The 6,091-nt window shown below is 39.4% G+C and overlaps 1 pseudogene; it reads left to right on the forward strand.

Annotated features, from left to right (window-relative positions):
- The first annotated feature begins 1,607 nt into the window (after window positions 1-1,607).
- On the forward strand, window positions 1,608-1,772 carry LOC134295739 (U2 spliceosomal RNA; annotated as a pseudogene).
- Window positions 1,773-6,091: the final 4,319 nt, after the last annotated feature.

The raw sequence follows: 6,091 nt of genomic DNA on the forward strand, positions 1-6,091 counted from the left end.
TTTTGCATAGAAAACAACATCTTCTTCATAGAAATTACACTTTTTTGCAATATCACACACGCACATACATTTCATACAAAATATGTTCCAAACTACAAACGTTCTGACCTGGTCAGGATCTCTTCATCAGGTTCCCCAATATTCAAGAAAATTAAATATATATATATCTTAAAACATTCTTTACCTATGAGGTGGTTTATTGGCTTGGGTGGGCAGGGACCAGCCATGCTTTAGAAAAATAGCCAGAAACTGTTTGACTAGTAGTTTGACAGATCTAGTCTATGTAGGTATAACAATATAATGCTGCTGTTATTTTCTTGAAGAGATGGATTTTAGCTGGGCTTGTTTTATTCTTTTTCCTTTTAAATATGTATGTATATATATGTGTGTGTGTGTGTGTGTGTGTGTGTGTGTGTGTATATATATATATATATATATATATATATATATATATATATATCTAAGCTTAGGATAATTGCCCGTAGTGACACATATGCTGGCTTAAGGTTATATTTCTTTTTCTCTTTCTGCTTTTTCCTCAGTCTTTCTAACATATTTGCATCTCATTAAAGTGTATAATAATGTTACCTGCCCTCAGTTCTTAGGTTAGGTCAGGTTTTAAAATTAAACAGAGAAGCAGAAATTACAGAACCTGATTTAGGAGTCTGAAGTAAGATCTTGCTTCATTTTTTAAAAGGAGGATGACAATCGGTGGTTGCAGGAAACACTTTTTATTGCATTTTGAAGTTTTTATACATTTATTGCCAAACTTTCAAAAGTACAGAGAATTCTTTATATGTATGCATACCTATATTTCCCTTAAAGCCAGATGTCTTTGAAAGGTCTCACATTGGAAGTAATACTGTAGATAGATCTCCAACAACTGTAACAGCTGGACATTGTCAGAATAGTGCTAATAAAAGGAAGGGGAGTTAAACAGATTTTCCTCATACAAATGCTCAGAGTCAGTCAGAAAACCATTATTATGACCTTGTGCTGACCACATACTATGAAGTGTTACATGAGCAGGGACAGGGAAGTTGCTTAATGGAAGTTATATAGTAGTTAGATGTATCCTTGTCACACTTCATCTAAACTGATACATTGCAATGGTCCACACTGCTCAGACCTGGCAATTACTGTCCAATTCCAATCTATTCCACACTGCCACTATAATGAAAAATAATTAGGAGCCTGAAAATGAGTTTTCACATGAAATGGTTTCAGCGCTTGGACACAATTGCCTTTGGCAGATGGCTTTGGGTTTGCTTTAATATAATAAAGACAGTTAATCATCTCTAAAGAGTGCACAGAATGAATAAACTTTTAACACCACTTCGTCCACTGAAATTCTTCTATTGATCAAATAGATCATAGGGATGAAGCCACAATTTTTCAGTGGGATCAGTTTTTGTTTTCAAAATGCCTAGTAAACTTTAAGCACTGGGAGGTGAAACATAAGGATACAGATAATTAAAATACTCCAATATCAATGAGATCTCTTACTTACCAAAGGCAATTTTATTTTGTTTTTAATTCCACTTCATCTCTGGGTAAAACAAATATGGTAACACGCAAGGAAATCCAATACAGTCTAACAGGGACAAATTTCTTCTTGCCTTTTTGGCTAAGATCAAGTGTAGTATCTGTTCTCATCAGTTTCATATATGATATGTTCTGTATTGGAGAACTATATATTAAATTGGTGTTTTAAAAAATTTGAATTAAAAGGTAATCCAAGGGGCAGGTGAGCAGAGAGACAGGTACTGTAAGTGGGGAGTGGGTGAGGGAGGAAGTGGGGGATGGGTGAGCGAGTGGGTGAGTGAGCGGGCGAGCAGGGGGAGGGCCAGCAGACAAGCAAGTGAAGGGGCAGGCAATGACATGTATGCCAGGAGAGAGGGCACTGTATGCCCTTTCTGGCACACATGGCATAGGTTCGCCACCACTGCTGTAATCCACTTTCCTGTTAATACTGTGTATTGGTAGAGGAGCTAGCTAGTAGCAGAGGTAGCCATAACACTTTTCTGCTCATGGTAGCCTGCAAATAGTGCATCAACTCACTGAAGTCTAAAGATGCAGTGTTTAAAGAAAGACTAATAATTTTGTTATATGAGGAAGAAAAATCCCATAAGCACCTTTTCCCATTCCTGGTGATAAAGTGCCACATTCAAATTATTGAGTTGTTGCCTACTCATTTCTTATCCAGGTTGGTTTGTTGCCACAAGAAAAAGAAAAAGTTTTGTGGCACCACATCATGGGTCTAATGGTAGGGCTGACTCTGGGAATTGTCATCTGCTTTGGGAACAAAGTCAGCATGTTACCCTTTGTGTTCAGTTTGTGGATAAGTCGGTGAATTTGAGCATGGACTTATGATCAACTGGTACATTCAATAGCTCACTAGTGAATTACAATATCTAACAGATCAGTACAAGATTTTTCATATTAAACTATTTCATGATTGGACTTGTTTTCATTGGTTCAATAAATATTTTTATATTACCCCCTGTTCATGTGCTGTCTTGGAGCTTGAAGTTGATACTGATTGCATTAATAATATTACTGAACCCAAATGTCTTTTTCTTTGATTTTTTTTAAAAAAACTGTTAATGTTTGCATCTGTTGTAGATCTCTTGCTTCTGTCTATGAATCTCTGAAATGTAGACATTCTGCTGTACAGCTGTTATCCTTTTCAACTAATGGGGTTCATATGTCTAGTGCATTCACTCATACACTTCAGTGAGCCTCTAGCTGCAGATTATTTTTCTGTTCCTGCATCTTGATTTGATATTGCTGATTGGAGTGCTGGCTTGTAAACCACCAAAGTTATGATTGGAACTCTTTATCTTTTCAGACTTGTAAATCGTTGGTGGGTTTCAAACCCACATAAATATATATTTAATTTAGGCTTTCAGTGATTTATTGATTCATTCTGACTCTGCCGTCTCTGATTCACTTCCATGGCAAATAATTACAAGAACCCTGGATTTCTTTTCCATATAGAACTTTTAGGGAGTTGCTGTATAGTGAATCTACATATGAAAGGCAATTGCATTCTTCATTTTCTTGGTTATGCACAGAGAACCATTTTTAGAAAATGATAAATAGTAATGTGTTTTCTGTTAATTTGGTACAATTTTGCCACATTTCTGCCTTTGATTTTTAAAAAGCAGAAAGATAATTTTTTCATGATGCCCTTATACATTATAACTAATATACTGTACAGATGTGATTTATTCAATGTTTCAATCAAACAGCGCTTTCCCCATTTTTAGAACAGATTTGGTAGAGGGGAAGATGCAATCAAAGAGCTTTCAAAGTTACCATTTAAAAAAATAACCGAAACAGCAGCACGGCTGTCACATACATGAAGCTTATAGCTGAAGTTGAAGTACTGATGCATTTTTTGCATAAGCCATAGTTCTCCTGGTTTGTTAGAACAAGCCAGGAGCTGGTTCACAGTTTTAAAAAGCAGCAGTTGACATTCAGAAAGAATGACACATGGGATCAATCTCTCTAGGTCAACAATAGAATCCTTTGGTTCTCTAGCAGTTTTGCGCGATAGTTACCATAATCCTTTGTCACAGGCCAATCTGATAATAATAAACAAATAAAAATGTTAATATACTGGAATAGGAATATGACATGAATGAATCTGTCCAGAAACCAAAGATAATGTCAAGTATAATGGAAAATGAAGCCTGAAACATAAATAGATATTAGGGTTGGGCAAAAAATTCGATTCCTGCGTATGTCGGATCTAATTTGTTTGTGTTGTAGCTTTCGAAGCGACTTTTGAAGCGGGTTATCCAGTCGTTTATATCCCACGATATCTAACCGCGATAGCCTATTTTTCTAATGGAGTTGGATGTTTGTCAGAAGCAATGCAAGTGCATTTTCAAATCACCCAAACTTGGTTTGAGGGAGGTGCAGACTAGCCTGAGCTTGCCTTGCCTCCCTGTGGCCAATCGCAGAAGGAAGGGAGTCTTGTTTGTCTTTCCCCGTGGTTGCTTTCTATGGGCCTCTTAAATCGGGTTGCAAGAGAGAAATCCCTTTCCCTTTTCCCTGTCCTGGAGTGGTTGCTTAAAATGGGTTGCAAGAGGAGGGAGTCGCATTGCAGGATCTCCGCTCTTCCCCTTCACAGCCTTCCCTCCTGCTTTTGCCAGAAGCTTTAAGTGAGGAAAGGGGGAAAAGGAGGGGGGGATCCATCCCAATCCATGATCCAGGGGATAAGGAAAAGGCAGAACTATTTAATACCTTCTTTGCCTCAGTCTTTTCACAAATAGAAAGTCGTCCACAACCTCAGCAACATGGAGTGGACAAAGGATTAGGGGAAATCCAACCCCAAATAGGGAAACAAATCATCCAGGAACACCTGGCCACTCTAAATGAATTCAAGTCCCCAGGGCCAGATCAACTACATCCAAGAGTATTGAAGAAACTAGCAGAAATTATTTCAGAACCACTGGCAATTATCTTTGAGAGTCCTTGGAGAACAGGAGAAGTCCCAGCAGATTGGAGGAGGGCAAATGTGGTCCCTATCTTCAAGAAGGGAAAAAAGGATGACCCAAACAATTACCATCTGGTCAGCCTCACGTCGATACCAGGCAAGATTCTGGAAAAGATCGTTAAGAAGGGGTCTGTAAATACTTAGAAACTAATGCGGTCATTGCTAATGATCAACACAGATTTACCAAAAACAAATCATGCCAGACTAATCTGATCTCTTTTTTCGATAGTTACAAGCTGGGTATATGCAGGGAACGCCGTAGATGCAGCGTATCTGGATTTCAGTAAAGCCTTCTACAAGGTCCCACATGACCTTCTGGCAAACAAGCTAGTCAAATGTGGGCTAGACAAAACTACAGTTAGGTATATCTGTAATTGGTTAAGCGAACGAACCCAAAGGGTGCTCACCAATGTGTCTTCTTCATCCTGGAAAGAAGTCATGAGTGGAGTGCCGCAGGTTCCGTCCTGGGCCAGGTTCTGTTCAACATCTTTATTAATGACGTAGATGAAGGGTTAGAAGGCAAGATCATCAAGTTTTCAGATGACATCAAACTGGGAGGAATAGCCAATACTCCAGAAGACAGGAGCAGAATTCAAAATGATCTCAACAGATTAGAGAGATGGGCCAAAAAAACAAAATGAGGTTCAATAGGGACAAATGTAAGATACTCCACTTAGGCAGAATTAATGAAATACAAAGATACGGAATGGGGGATGCCTGGCCCGACAGCAGTATGTGTGAAAAAGATCTTGTGGACAACAAGTTAAACATAAGCCTACAATGTGATGCGGCGGCAAAAAAAGCCAATGGGATTTTGGCCTGCATCAATAGGAGTATAGAGTTTAGATCCAGGGAAGTCATGCTACCCCTCTATTCTGCCTTGGTCAGACCACATCTGGAATACTGTGTCCAATTCTGGGCACCACAGTTGAAGGGAGATGTTGGCAAGCTGGAATGTGTCCAGAGGAGGGCGACTAAAATGATCAAAGGTCTGGAGAACAAACCCTATGAGGAGCGGCTTAAAGAGCTGGGTATGTTTAGCCTGCAGAAGAGAAGGCTGAGAGGAGACATGATAGCCATGGATAAATATGTGAGAGGAAGTCATAGGGAGGAGGGAGAAAGCTTGTTTTCTGCTGCCCTGGAGGCTAGGACGCAGAACAATGGCTTCACACTTCAGGAAGGGAGATTCCACCTGAACATTAGGAAGAACTTCCTCACTGTGAGAGCTGTTCGGCAGTGGAACTCTGCTGCGGAGTGTGTTGGAGGCTCCATCTTAGGAGGCTTTTAAGCAGATGCTGGATGGCCTCTGGGGGTGCTTTGAATGCTATTTTCCTGCTTCTTAGCAGGGGGTTGGACTGGATGGCCCATGAGGTCTCTTCCAACTCTAGGATTCTATGATTAGCAAAGTTTATCCAGAGGAAATTTGCAACTGTCCTGTAAAGCTGAGAAAGTGTTATTTTTTCTAAGGATAACCATTTTTTCATGACAGAGTGGGATTTAAAAACAAGTCTCTGAGCATCTTAGTCCATCTCTGAAGCAACTAGACCACAATGACTCTAGAGTTGTGGCAGATGTATCCAAATG

The sequence above is a fragment of the Anolis carolinensis genome, chromosome 1, assembly GCF_035594765.1.
Source record: "Anolis carolinensis isolate JA03-04 chromosome 1, rAnoCar3.1.pri, whole genome shotgun sequence".
In the NCBI taxonomy this organism is placed as follows: Eukaryota; Metazoa; Chordata; class Lepidosauria; order Squamata; family Dactyloidae; genus Anolis; species Anolis carolinensis.